This window comes from Hyla sarda, chromosome 8 (assembly GCF_029499605.1).
Source record: "Hyla sarda isolate aHylSar1 chromosome 8, aHylSar1.hap1, whole genome shotgun sequence".
Taxonomy (NCBI): domain Eukaryota; kingdom Metazoa; phylum Chordata; class Amphibia; order Anura; family Hylidae; genus Hyla; species Hyla sarda.
In genome coordinates this window covers 212637132-212652432 of record NC_079196.1, presented here as the reverse complement: position 1 = coordinate 212652432, position 15301 = coordinate 212637132, and positions in this window count along the sequence as shown.

Genomic DNA, 15301 nt, shown 5'->3' with positions numbered 1-15301 from the left:
ACAAAAAGGCATCATCATACAAGAGACGCTGCTCACACATGAAGCTCCCGGCTGAAGTGACGCTGGTGCAGATTACGATCATCTGTGCTTGGATCCAGACACACAGGTAAAAGCAGCGCTTGTCTAGGGATTTGGGGCATGTGTCCTGACTCCCCAGATGGGCCTGTAGCAGTGGTATACCCTGTCTATATGGTAGGTACTCCATTCGAAAATTCCCGGTAGGCCAGTCGGGCCCTGCACAGGTCCCAGCAGTGCACATGATCACCTGCTGCTCCAATGACATTCTATCTCCATATTTCCATTGATAAGATAGATTTCACTGGACAACCCCTTTAAGTTCAGTTGTTCATTTACTGCTTCTTATTGCCCCTTACTTCATTAATACTGCTTACTGTGGCCCACTCTCTACCACATACTGCTGCCTGTTACACCCTTTTTAATATAAAAAAAACTCCCTATGACCCCCTTTTTCTCATATACTGCTCCATATGGCCCATTCTCTCCCATATACTGCTCCCTATGGGCTCTCGGTCCTGTATACTGCTCCATATGGGCTCTCTGTCCTGTATACTGCTCCCTATGGGCACTCTGTCCTGTATACTGCTCCCTATGGGCTCTCTGTCATGTATACTGCTCCCTATGGGCACTCTGTTGTGTATACTGCTCCCTATGGGCACTCTGTTCTGTATACTGCTCCCTATGGGCTCTCTGTCCTGTATACTGCTCCCTATGAGCTCTCTGTCCTGTATACTGCTCCCTATGGGCTCTCTCTCCTGTATACTGCTCCCTATGGGCACTCTGTCCTGTATACTGCTCCCTATAGGCTCTCTGTCCTGTATACTGCTCCCTATGGGCTCTCTGTCCTGTATACTGCTCCCTATGGGCACTCTGTCCTGTATACTGCTCCCTATGGGCACTCTGTCCTGTATACTGCTCCCTATGGGAACTCTGTCCTGTATACTGCTCCCTATGGGCTCTCTGTCCTGTATACTGCTCCCTATGGGCACTCTGTCCTGTATACTGCTCCCTATGGGCACTCTGTCCTGTATACTGCTCCCTATGGGCTCTCTGTCCTGTATACTGCTCCCTATGGGCACTCTGTCCTGTATACTGCTCCCTATGGGCACTCTGTCCTGTATACTGCTCCCTATGGGAACTCTGTCCTGTATACTGCTCCCTATGGGCTCTCTGTCCTGTATACTGCTCCCTATGGGCACTCTGTCCTGTATACTGCTCCCTATGGGCACTCTGTCCTGTATACTGCTCCCTATGGGCTCTCTGTCCTGTATACTGCTCCCTATGGGCACTCTGTCCTGTATACTGCTCCCTATGGGCACTCTGTCCTGTATACTGCTCCCTATGGGCACTCTGTCCTGTATACTGCTCCCTATGGGCTCTCTGTCCTGTATACTGCTCCCTATGGGCACTCTGTCCTGTATACTGCTCCCCATGGGCACTCTGTCCTGTATACTGCTCCCTATGGGCACTCTGTCCTGTATACTGCTCCCTATGGGCACTCTGTCCTATATACTGCTCCCTATGGGCTCTCTGTCCTGTATACTGCTCCCTATGGGCACTCTGTCCTGTATACTGCTCTCTATGGGCTCTCTGTCCTGTATACTAATCCCTATGGGCTCTCTGTCCTGTATACTGCTCTCTATGGGCTCTCTGTCCTGTATACTGCTCCCTATGAGCACTCTGTCCTGTATACTGCTCCCTATGGGCTCTCTGTCCTGTATACTGCTCCCTATGGGCACTCTGTCCTGTGTACTGCTCCCTAAGGGCACTCTGTCCTGTATACTGCTCCCTATGGGCTCTCTCTCCTGTATATTGCTCCCTATGAGCACTCTGTCCTGTATACTGCTCCCTATGGGCTCTCTCTCCTGTATACTGCTCCCTATGGGCTCTCTGTCCTGTATATTGCTCCCTATGGACTCTCTGTCCTGTATACTGCTCCCTATGGGCTCTCTGTCCTGTATACTGCTCCCTATGGGCTCTCTGTCCTGTATACTGCTCCCTATGGGCACTCTGTCCTGTATACTGCTCCCTATGGGCACTCTGTCCTGTATACTGCTCCCTATGGGCACTCTGTCCTGTATACTGCTCCCTATGGGCTCTCTGTCCTGTATACTGCTCCCTATGGGCACTCTCTCCTGTATACTGCTCCCTATGGACTCTCTGTCCTGTATACTGCTCCCTATGGGCTCTCTGTTCTGTATATTGCTCCCTATGGGCTCTCTGTCATGTATACTGCTCCCTATGGGCACTCTGTCTTGTATACTGCTCCCTATGGGCTCTCTGTCCTGTATACTGCTCCCTATGGGCACTCTCTCCTGTATACTGCTCCCTATGGGCACTCTCTCCTGTATACTGCTCCCTATGGGCACTCTCTCCTGTATACTGCTCCCTATGGGCACTCTCTCCTGTATACTGCTCCCTATGGGCTCTCTGTCCTGTATACTGCTCCCTATGGGCTCTCTGTCCTGTATACTGCTCCCTATGGGCACTCTGTCCTGTATACTGCTCCCTATGGGCTCTCTGTCCTGTATACTGCTCCCTATGGGCACTCTGTCCTGTATACTGCTCCCTATGGGCTCTCTCTCCTGTATACTGCTCCCTATGGGCTCTCTGTCCTGTATACTGCTCCCTATGGGCTCTCTGTCCTGTATACTGCTCCCTATGGGCACTCTGTCCTGTATACTGCTCCCTATGGGCTCTCTGTCCTGTATACTGCTCCCTATGGGCACTCTGTCCTGTATACTGCTCCCTATGGGCACTCTCTCCTGTATACTGCTCCCTATGGGCACTCTGTCCTGTATACTGCTCCCTATGGACTCTCTGTCCTGTATACTGCTCCCTATGGGCTCTCTGTTCTGTATACTGCTCCCTATGGGCTCTCTGTCCTGTATACTGCTCCCTATGAGCACTCTGTCCTGTATACTGCTCCCTATGGGCTCTCTGTCCTGTATACTGCTCCCTATGGGCACTCTCTCCTGTATACTGCTCCCTATGGGCACTCTCTCCTGTATACTGCTCCCTATGGGCTCTCTGTCCTGTATACTGCTCCCTATGGGCACTCTGTCCTGTATTCTGCTCACTATGGGCTCTCTGTCCTGTATACTGCTCCCTATGGGCTCTCTCTCTCTCTCTCCTGTATACTGCTCCCTATGGGCTCTCTGTCCTGTATACTGCTCCCTATGGGCTTTCTGTCCTGTATACTGCTCCCTATGGGCACTCTGTCCTGTATACTGCTCCCTATGGGCTCTCTGTCCTGTATACTGCTCCCTATGGGCACTCTGTCCTGTATACTGCTCCCTATGGGCACTCTGTCCTGTATACTGCTCCCTATGGGCTCTCTGTCCTGTATACTGCTCCCTATGGGCACTCTGTCCTGTATACTGCTCCCTATGGGCACTCTCTCCTGTATACTGCTCCCTATGGGCACTCTGTCCTGTATACTGCTCCCTATGGGCACTCTGTCCTGTATACTGCTCCCTATGGGCACTCTCTCCTGTATAATGCTCCCTATGGGCTCTCTGTCCTGTATACTGCTCCCTATGGGCACTCTGTCCTGTATACTGCTCTCTATGGGCACTCTCTCCTGTATAATGCTCCCTATGGGCTCTCTGTCCTGTATACTGCTCCCTATGGGCTCTCTGTCCTGTATACTGCTCCCTATGGGCACTCTGTCCTGTATACTGCTCCCTATGGGCTCTCTGTCCTGTATACTGCTCCCTATGGGCTCTCTGTCCTGTATACTGCTCCCTATGGGCACTCTGTCCTGTATACTGCTCCCTATGGGCACTCTGTCCTGTATACTGCTCCTTATGGGCTCTCTGTCCTGTATACTGCTCCCTATGGGCTCTCTGTCCTGTATACTGCTCCCTATGGGCTCTCTGTCCTGTATACTGCTCCCTATGGGCTCTCTGTCCTGTATACTGCTCCCTATGGGCACTCTGTCCTGTATACTGCTCCCTATGGGCACTCTGTCCTGTATACTGCTCTCTATGGGCGCTCTGTCCTGTACACTGCTCCATATGGGCGCTCTGTCCTGTATACTGCTCCCTATGGGCACTCTGTCCTGTATACTGCTCCCTATGAGCACTCTGTCCTGTATACTGCTCCCTATGAGCACTCTATCCTGTATACTGCTCCATATGGGCACTCTGTCCTGTATACTGCTCCCTATGGGCTCTCTCTCCTGTATACTGCTCCCTATGGGCTCTCTGTCCTGTATACTGCTCCCTATGGGCTCTCTCTCCTGTATACTGCTCCCTATGGGCACTCTGTCCTGTATACTGCTCCCTATGGGCTCTCTCTCCTGTATACTGCTCCCTATGGGCTCTCTGTCCTGTATACTGCTCCCTGTGGGCTCTCTCTCCTGTATACTGCTCCCTATGGGCACTCTGTCCTGTATACTGCTGCCTATGGGCACTCTGTCCTGTATACTGCTCCCTATGGGCTCTCTGTCCTGTATACTGCTCCCTATGGGCTCTCTGTCCTGTATACTGCTCCCTATGGGCTCTCTGTCCTGTATACTGCTCCCTATGGGCTCTCTGTCCTGTATACTGCTCCCTATGGGCACTCTGTCCTGTATACTGCTCCCTATGGGCACTCTGTCCTGTATACTGCTCTCTATGGGCTCTCTGTCCTGTATACTGCTCCCTATGGGCACTGTGTCCTGTATACTGCTCCCTATGGGCACTGTCCTGTATACTGCTCCCTATGGGCACTCTCTCCTGTATAATGCTCCCTATGGGCTCTCTGTCCTGTATACTGCTCCCTATGGGCTCTCTCTCCTGTATACTGCTCCCTATGGGCTCTCTGTCCTGTATACTGCTGCCTATGGGCACTCTGTCCTGTATACTGCTCCCTATGGGCTCTCTGTCCTGTATACTGCTCCCTATGGGCTCTCTGTCCTGTATACTGCTCCCTATGGGCTCTCTGTCCTGTATACTGCTCCCTATGGGCACTCTGTCCTGTATACTGCTGCCTATGGGCACTCTGTCCTGTATACTGCTCCCTATGGGCTCTCTGTCCTGTATACTGCTCCCTATGGGCTCTCTGTCCTGTATACTGCTCCCTATGGGCTCTCTGTCCTGTATACTGCTCCCTATGGGCACTCTGTCCTGTATACTGCTCCCTATGGGCACTCTGTTCTGTATACTGCTCCCTATGGCCTCTCTGTCCTGTGTACTGCTCCCTATGGGCACTGTGTCCTGTATACTGCTCCCTATGGGCACTCTCTCCTGTATACTGCTCCCTATGGGCACTCTGTCCTGTATACTGCTCCCTATGGGCACTCTCTCCTGTATACTGCTCCCTATGGGCACTCTGTCCTGTATACTGCTCCCTATGGACTCTCTGTCCTGTATACTGCTCCCTATGGGCTCTCTGTTCTGTATACTGCTCCCTATGGGCTCTCTGTCCTGTATACTGCTGCCTATGGGCACTCTGTCCTGTATACTGCTCCCTATGGGCTCTCTGTCCTGTATACTGCTCCCTATGGGCTCTCTGTCCTGTATACTGCTCCCTATGGGCTCTCTGTCCTGTATACTGCTCCCTATGGGCACTCTGTCCTGTATACTGCTGCCTATGGGCACTCTGTCCTGTATACTGCTCCCTATGGGCTCTCTGTCCTGTATACTGCTCCCTATGGGCTCTCTGTCCTGTATACTGCTCCCTATGGGCACTCTCTCCTGTATACTGCTCCCTATGGGCACTCTGTCCTGTATACTGCTCCCTATGGGCTCTCTGTCCTGTATACTGCTCCCTATGGGCACTCTGTCCTGTATACTGCTCCCTATGGGCACTCTCTCCTGTATACTGCTCCCTATGGGCACTCTGTCCTGTATACTGCTCCCTATGGACTCTCTGTCCTGTATACTGCTCCCTATGGGCTCTCTGTTCTGTATACTGCTCCCTATGGGCTCTCTGTCCTGTATACTGCTCCCTATGAGAACTCTGTCCTGTATACTGCTCCCTATGGGCTCTCTGTCCTGTATACTGCTCCCTATGGGCACTCTCTCCTGTATACTGCTCCCTATGGGCACTCTCTCCTGTATACTGCTCCCTATGGGCTCTCTGTCCTGTATACTGCTCCCTATGGGCACTCTGTCCTGTATTCTGCTCACTATGGGCTCTCTGTCCTGTATACTGCTCCCTATGGGCTCTCTCTCTCCTGTATACTGCTCCCTATGGGCTCTCTGTCCTGTATACTGCTCCCTATGGGCTCTCTGTCCTGTATACTGCTCCCTATGGGCACTCTGTCCTGTATACTGCTCCCTATGGGCTCTCTGTCCTGTATACTGCTCCCTATGGGCACTCTGTCCTGTATACTGCTCCCTATGGGCACTCTGTCCTGTATACTGCTCCCTATGGGCTCTCTGTCCTGTATACTGCTCCCTATGGGCACTCTGTCCTGTATACTGCTCCCTATGGGCACTCTCTCCTGTATACTGCTCCCTATGGGCACTCTGTCCTGTATACTGCTCCCTATGGGCACTCTGTCCTGTATACTGCTCCCTATGGGCACTCTCTCCTGTATAATGCTCCCTATGGGCTCTCTGTCCTGTATACTGCTCCCTATGGGCACTCTGTCCTGTATACTGCTCTCTATGGGCACTCTCTCCTGTATAATGCTCCCTATGGGCTCTCTGTCCTGTATACTGCTCCCTATGGGCTCTCTGTCCTGTATACTGCTCCCTATGGGCACTCTGTCCTGTATACTGCTCCCTATGGGCTCTCTGTCCTGTATACTGCTCCCTATGGGCTCTCTGTCCTGTATACTGCTCCCTATGGGCACTCTGTCCTGTATACTGCTCCCTATGGGCACTCTGTCCTGTATACTGCTCCTTATGGGCTCTCTGTCCTGTATACTGCTCCCTATGGGCTCTCTGTCCTGTATACTGCTCCCTATGGGCTCTCCGTCCTGTATACTGCTCCCTATGGGCTCTCTGTCCTGTATACTGCTCCCTATGGGCACTCTGTCCTGTATACTGCTCCCTATGGGCGCTCTGTCCTGTATACTGCTCCCTATGGGCGCTCTGTCCTGTACACTGCTCCATATGGGCGCTCTGTCCTGTATACTGCTCCCTATGGGCACTCTGTCCTGTATACTGCTCCCTATGAGCACTCTGTCCTGTATACTGCTCCCTATGAGCACTCTATCCTGTATACTGCTCCATATGGGCACTCTGTCCTGTATACTGCTCCCTATGGGCTCTCTCTCCTGTATACTGCTCCCTATGGGCTCTCTGTCCTGTATACTGCTCCCTATGGGCTCTCTCTCCTGTATACTGCTCCCTATGGGCACTCTGTCCTGTATACTGCTCCCTATGGGCTCTCTCTCCTGTATACTGCTCCCTATGGGCTCTCTGTCCTGTATACTGCTCCCTGTGGGCTCTCTGTCCTGTATACTGCTCCCTATGGGCTCTCTCTCCTGTATACTGCTCCCTATGGGCACTCTGTCCTGTATACTGCTGCCTATGGGCACTCTGTCCTGTATACTGCTCCCTATGGGCTCTCTGTCCTGTATACTGCTCCCTATGGGCTCTCTGTCCTGTATACTGCTCCCTATGGGCTCTCTGTCCTGTATACTGCTCCCTATGGGCTCTCTGTCCTGTATACTGCTCCCTATGGGCACTCTGTCCTGTATACTGCTCCCTATGGGCACTCTGTCCTGTATACTGCTCTCTATGGGCTCTCTGTCCTGTATACTGCTCCCTATGGGCACTGTGTCCTGTATACTGCTCCCTATGGGCACTGTCCTGTATACTGCTCCCTATGGGCACTCTCTCCTGTATAATGCTCCCTATGGGCTCTCTGTCCTGTATACTGCTCCCTATGGGCTCTCTCTCCTGTATACTGCTCCCTATGGGCTCTCTGTCCTGTATACTGCTGCCTATGGGCACTCTGTCCTGTATACTGCTCCCTATGGGCTCTCTGTCCTGTATACTGCTCCCTATGGGCTCTCTGTCCTGTATACTGCTCCCTATGGGCTCTCTGTCCTGTATACTGCTCCCTATGGGCACTCTGTCCTGTATACTGCTGCCTATGGGCACTCTGTCCTGTATACTGCTCCCTATGGGCTCTCTGTCCTGTATACTGCTCCCTATGGGCTCTCTGTCCTGTATACTGCTCCCTATGGGCTCTCTGTCCTGTATACTGCTCCCTATGGGCACTCTGTCCTGTATACTGCTCCCTATGGGCACTCTGTCCTGTATACTGCTCCCTATGGGCACTGTGTCCTGTATACTGCTCCCCATGGGCACTCTCTCCTGTATACTGCTCCCTATGGGCACTCTGTCCTGTATACTGCTCCCTATGGGCTCTCTGTCCTGTATACTGCTCCCTATGGGCACTCTGTCATGTATACTGCTCCCTATGGGCTCTCTGTCCTGTATACTGCTCCCTATGGGCACTCTGTCCTGTATACTGCTCCCTATGGGCACTCTGTCCTGTATACTGCTCCCTATGGGCACTCTGTCCTGTATACTGCTCCCTATGGGCTCTCTGTCCTGTATACTGCTCCCTATGGGCACTCTGTCCTGTATACTGCTCCCTATGGGCTCTCTGTCCTGTATACTGCTCCCTATGGGCACTCTGTCCTGTATACTGCTCCCTATGGGCACTCTGTCCTGTATACTGCTCCCTATGGGCACTCTGTCCTGTATATTGCTCCCTATGGGCACTCTGTCCTGTATATTGCTCCCTATGGGCACTCTGTCCTGTATACTGCTCCCTATGGGCACTCTGTCCTGTATTCTGCTCCCTATGGGCACTCTGTTCTGTATACTGCTCTCTATGGGCACTCTGTCCTGTATACTGCTCCCTATGGGCACTCTCTCCTGTATACTGCTCCCTATGGGCACTCTGTCCTGTATACTGCTCCCTATAGGCTCTCTGTCCTGTATACTGCTCCCTATGGGCACTCTGTCCTGTATACTGCTCCCTATGGGCACTCTGTCCTGTATACTGCTCCCTATGGGCACTCTGTCCTGTATACTGCTCCCTATGGGCTCTCTGTCCTGTATACTGCTCCCTATGGGCTCTCTGTCCTGTATACTGCTCCCTATGGGCTCTCTGTCCTGTATACTGCTCCCTATGGGCTCTCTGTCCTGTATACTGCTCCCTATGGGCACTCTGTCCTGTATACTGCTCCCTATGGGCACTCTGTCCTGTATACTGCTCCCTATGGGCTCTCTGTCCTGTATACTGCTCCCTATGGGCTCTCTGTCCTGTTTACTGCTCCCTATGGGCATTGTGTCCTGTATACTGCTCCCTATGGGCACTCTGTCCTGTATACTGCTCCCTATGGGCTCTCTGTCCTGTATACTGCTCCCTATGGGCTCTCTGTCCTGTATACTGCTCCCTATGGGCTCTCTGTCCTGTATACTGCTCCCTATGGGCACTCTGTCCTGTATACTGCTCCCTATGGGCACTCTGTCCTGTATACTGCTCCCTATGGGCTCTCTGTCCTGTATACTGCTCCCTATGGGCTCTCTGTCCTGTTTACTGCTCCCTATGGGCATTGTGTCCTGTATACTGCTCCCTATGAGCACTCTGTCCTGTATACTGCTCCCTATGGGCACTGTGTCCTGTATACTGCTCCCTATGGGCACTCTCTCCTGTATACTGCTCCCTATGGGCACTCTGTCCTGTATACTGCTCCCTATGGGCTCTCTGTCCTGTATACTGCTCCCTATGGGCACTCTGTCCTGTATACTGCTCCCTATGGGCACTCTGTCCTGTATACTGCTCCCTATGGGCTCTCTCTCCTGTATACTGCTCCCTATGGGCTCTCTGTCCTGTATACTGCTCCCTATGGGTACTCTGTCCTGTATACTGCTCCCTATGGGTACTCTGTCCTGTATACTGCTCCCTATGGGCACTCTGTCCTGTATTCTGCTCCCTATGGGCTCTCTGTCCTGTATACTGCTCCCTATGGGCACTCTGTCCTGTATACTGCTCCCTATGGGCACTCTGTCCTGTATACTGCTCCCTATGGGCACTCTGTCCTGTATATTGCTACCTATGGGCACTCTGTCCTGTATATTGCTCCCTATGGGCACTCTGTCCTGTATACTGCTCCCTATGGGCACTCTGTCCTGTATTCTGCTCCCTATGGGCACTCTGTTCTGTATACTGCTCTCTATGGGCACTCTGTCCTGTATACTGCTCCCTATGGGCACTCTCTCCTGTATACTGCTCCCTATGGGCACTCTCTCCTGTATACTGCTCCCTATGGGCACTCTGTCCTGTATACTGCTCCCTATGGGCTCTCTGTCCTGTATACTGCTCCATATGGGCACTGTGTCCTGTATACTGCTCCCTATGAGCACTCTGTCCTGTATACTGCTCCTTATGGGCACTGTGTCCTGTATACTGCTCCCTATGGGCACTCTCTCCTGTATACTGCTCCCTATGGGCACTCTCTCCTGTATACTGCTCCCTATGGGCTCTCTGTCCTGTATACTGCTCCCTATGGGCACTCTGTCCTGTATACTGCTCCCTATGGGCACTCTGTCCTGTATACTGCTCCCTATGGGCTCTCTCTCCTGTATACTGCTCCCTATGGGCTCTCTGTCCTGTATACTGCTCCCTATGGGTACTCTGTCCTGTATACTGCTCCCTATGGGCACTCTGTCCTGTATTCTGCTCCCTATGGGCACTCTGTCCTGTATACTGCTCCCTATGGGCTCTCTATTCTGTATACTGCTCTCTATGGGCACTCTGTCCTGTATACTGCTCCCTATGGGCACTCTGTCCTGTATACTGCTCCCTATGGGCACTGTGTCCTGTATACTGCTCCCTATGGGCACTGTGTCCTGTATACTGCTCCCTATGGGCACTCTCTCCTGTATAATGCTCTCTATGGGCTCTCTGTCCTGTATACTGCTCTCTATGGGCTCTCTCTCCTGTATACTGCTCCCTATGGGCTCTCTGTCCTGTATACTGCTGCCTATGGGCACTCTGTCCTGTATACTGCTCCCTATGGGCTCTCTGTCCTGTATACTGCTCCCTATGGGCTCTCTGTCCTGTATACTGCTCCCTATGGGTTCTCTGTCCTGTATACTGCTCCCTATGGGCACTCTGTCCTGTATACTGCTGCCTATGGGCACTCTGTCCTGTATACTGCTCCCTATGGGCTCTCTGTCCTATATACTGCTCCCTATGGGCTCTCTGTCCTGTATACTGCTCCCTATGGGCTCTCTGTCCTGTATACTGCTCCCTATGGGCACTCTGTCCTGTATACTGCTCCCTATGGGCACTCTGTCCTGTATACTGCTCCCTATGGCCTCTCTGTCCTGTATACTGCTCCCTATGGGCACTGTGTCCTGTATACTGCTCCCTATGGGCACGCTCTCCTGTATACTGCTCCCTATGGGCACTCTGTCCTGTATACTGCTCCCTATGGGCTCTCTGTCCTGTATACTGCTCCCTATGGGCACTCTGTCCTGTATACTGCTCCCTATGGGCTCTCTGTTCTGTATACTGCTCCCTATGGGCACTCTGTCCTGTATACTGCTCCCTATGGGCACTCTGTCCTGTATACTGCTCCCTATGGGCACTCTGTCCTGTATACTGCTCCCTATGGGCACTCTGTCCTGTATACTGCTCCCTATGGGCACTCTGTCCTGTATACTGCTCCCTATGGGCTCTCTGTCCTGTATACTGCTCCCTATGGGCACTCTGTCCTGTATACTGCTCCCTATGGGCACTCTGTCCTGTATTCTGCTCCCTATGGGCACTCTGTCCTGTATATTGCTCCCTATGGGCACTCTGTCCTGTATATTGCTCCCTATGGGCACTCTGTCCTGTATACTGCTCCCTATGGGCACTCTGTCCTGTATTCTGCTCCCTATGGGCACTCTGTTCTGTATACTGCTCTCTATGGGCACTCTGTCCTGTATACTGCTCCCTATGGGCACTCTCTCCTGTATACTGCTCCCTATGGGCACTCTCTCCTGTATACTGCTCCCTATGGGCACTCTGTCCTGTATACTGCTCCCTATGGGCTCTCTGTCCTGTATACTGCTCCCTATGGGCACTCTGTCCTGTATACTGCTCCCTATGGGCACTCTGTCCTGTATACTGCTCCCTATGGGCTCTCTGTCCTGTATACTGCTCCCTATGGGCTCTCTGTCCTGTATACTGCTCCCTATGGGCTCTCTGTCATGTATACTGCTCCCTATGGGCACTCTGTCCTGTATACTGCTCCCTATGGGCTCTCTGTCCTGTATACTGCTCCCTATGGGCTCTCTGTCCTGTATACTGCTCCCTATGGGCACTGTGTCCTGTATACTGCTCCCTATGGGAACTCTGTCCTGTATTCTGCTCACTATGGGCTCTCTGTCCTGTATACTGCTCCCTATGGGCTCTCTCTCTCTCCTGTATACTGCTCCCTATGGGCTCTCTGTCCTGTATACTGCTCCCTATGGGCTCTCTGTCCTGTATACTGCTCCCTATGGGCACTCTGTCCTGTATACTGCTCCCTATGGGCTCTCTGTCCTGTATACTGCTCCCTATGGGCACTCTGTCCTGTATACTGCTCCATATGGGCTCTCTGTCCTGTATACTGCTCCCTATGGGCACTCTGTCCTGTATACTGCTCCCTATGGGCACTCTCTCCTGTATACTGCTCCCTATGGGCACTCTGTCCTGTATACTGCTCCCTATGGGCACTCTGTCCTGTATACTGCTCCCTATGGGCACTCTCTCCTGTATAATGCTCCCTATGGGCTCTCTGTCCTGTATACTGCTCCCTATGGGCACTCTGTCCTGTATACTGCTCTCTATGGGCACTCTCTCCTGTATAATGCTCCCTATGGGCTCTCTGTCCTGTATACTGCTCCCTATGGGCTCTCTGTCCTGTATACTGCTCCCTATGGGCACTCTGTCCTGTATACTGCTCCCTATGGGCTCTCTGTCCTGTATACTGCTCCCTATGGGCTCTCTGTCCTGTATACTGCTCCCTATGGGCACTCTGTCCTGTATACTGCTCCCTATGGGCACTCTGTCCTGTATACTGCTCCTTATGGGCACTCTGTCCTGTATACTGCTCCCTATGGGCTCTCTGTCCTGTATACTGCTCCCTATGGGCTCTCTGTCCTGTATACTGCTCCCTATGGGCTCTCTGTCCTGTATACTGCTCCCTATGGGCACTCTGTCCTGTATACTGCTCCCTATGGGCACTCTGTCCTGTATACTGCTCCCTATGGGCGCTCTGTCCTGTACACTGCTCCATATGGGCGCTCTGTCCTGTATACTGCTCCCTATGGGCACTCTGTCCTGTATACTGCTCCCTATGAGCACTCTGTCCTGTATACTGCTCCCTATGAGCACTCTATCCTGTATACTGCTCCATATGGGCACTCTGTCCTGTATACTGCTCCCTATGGGCTCTCTCTCCTGTATACTGCTCCCTATGGGCTCTCTGTCCTGTATACTGCTCCCTATGGGCTCTCTCTCCTGTATACTGCTCCCTATGGGCACTCTGTCCTGTATACTGCTCCCTATGGGCTCTCTCTCCTGTATACTGCTCCCTATGGGCTCTCTGTCCTGTATACTGCTCCCTATGGGCTCTCTGTCCTGTATACTGCTCCCTATGGGCTCTCTCTCCTGTATACTGCTCCCTATGAGCACTCTGTCCTGTATACTGCTCCCTATGGGCACTCTGTCCTGTATACTGCTCCCTATGGGCTCTCTGTCCTGTATACTGCTCCCTATGGGCTCTCTGTCCTGTATACTGCTCCCTATGGGCTCTCTGTCCTGTATACTGCTCCCTATGGGCTCTCTGTCCTGTATACTGCTCCCTATGGGCTCTCTGTCCTGTATACTGCTCCCTATGGGCACTCTGTCCTGTATACTGCTCCCTATGGGCACTCTGTCCTGTATACTGCTCTCTATGGGCTCTCTGTCCTGTATACTGCTCCCTATGGGCACTGTGTCCTGTATACTGCTCCCTATGGGCACTGTCCTGTATACTGCTCCCTATGGGCACTCTCTCCTGTATAATGCTCCCTATGGGCTCTCTGTCCTGTATAATGCTCCCTATGGGCTCTCTCTCCTGTATACTGCTCCCTATGGGCTCTCTGTCCTGTATACTGCTGCCTATGGGCACTCTGTCCTGTATACTGCTCCCTATGGGCTCTCTGTCCTGTATACTGCTCCCTATGGGCTCTCTGTCCTGTATACTGCTCCCTATGGGCTCTCTGTCCTGTATACTGCTCCCTATGGGCACTCTGTCCTGTATACTGCTGCCTATGGGCACTCTGTCCTGTATACTGCTCCCTATGGGCTCTCTGTCCTGTATACTGCTCCCTATGGGCTCTCTGTCCTGTATACTGCTCCCTATGGGCTCTCTGTCCTGTATACTGCTCCCTATGGGCACTCTGTCCTGTATACTGCTCCCTATGGGCACTCTGTCCTGTATACTGCTCCCTATGGCCTCTCTGTCCTGTGTACTGCTCCCTATGGGCACTGTGTCCTGTATACTGCTCCCTATGGGCACTCTCTCCTGTATACTGCTCCCTATGGGCACTCTGTCCTGTATACTGCTCCCTATGGGCTCTCTGTCCTGTATACTGCTCCCTATGGGCACTCTGTCCTGTATACTGCTCCCTATGGGCTCTCTGTCCTGTATACTGCTCCCTATGGGCACTCTGTCCTGTATACTGCTCCCTATGGGCACTCTGTCCTGTATACTGCTCCCTATGGGCACTCTGTCCTGTATACTGCTCCCTATGGGCTCTCTGTCCTGTATACTGCTCCCTATGGGCACTCTGTCCTGTATACTGCTCCCTATGGGCTCTCTGTCCTGTATACTGCTCCCTATGGGCACTCTGTCCTGTATACTGCTCCCTACGGGCACTCTGTCCTGTATACTGCTCCCTACGGGCACTCTGTCCTGTATATTGCTCCCTATGGGCACTCTGTCCTGTATACTGCTCCCTATGGGCACTCTGTCCTGTATACTGCTCCCTATGGGCACTCTGTCCTATATTCTGCTCCCTATGGGCACTCTGTTCTGTATACTGCTCTCTATGGGCACTCTGTCCTGTATACTGCTCCCTATGGGCACTCTCTCCTGTATACTGCTCCCTATGGGCACTCTCTCCTGTATACTGCTCCCTATGGGCACTCTGTCCTGTATACTGCTCCCTATGGGCTCTCTGTCCTGTATACTGCTCCCTATGGGCACTCTATCCTGTATACTGCTCCCTATGGGCACTCTGTCCTGTATACTGCTCCCTATGGGCTCTCTGTCCTGTATACTGCTCCCTATGGGCACTCTGTC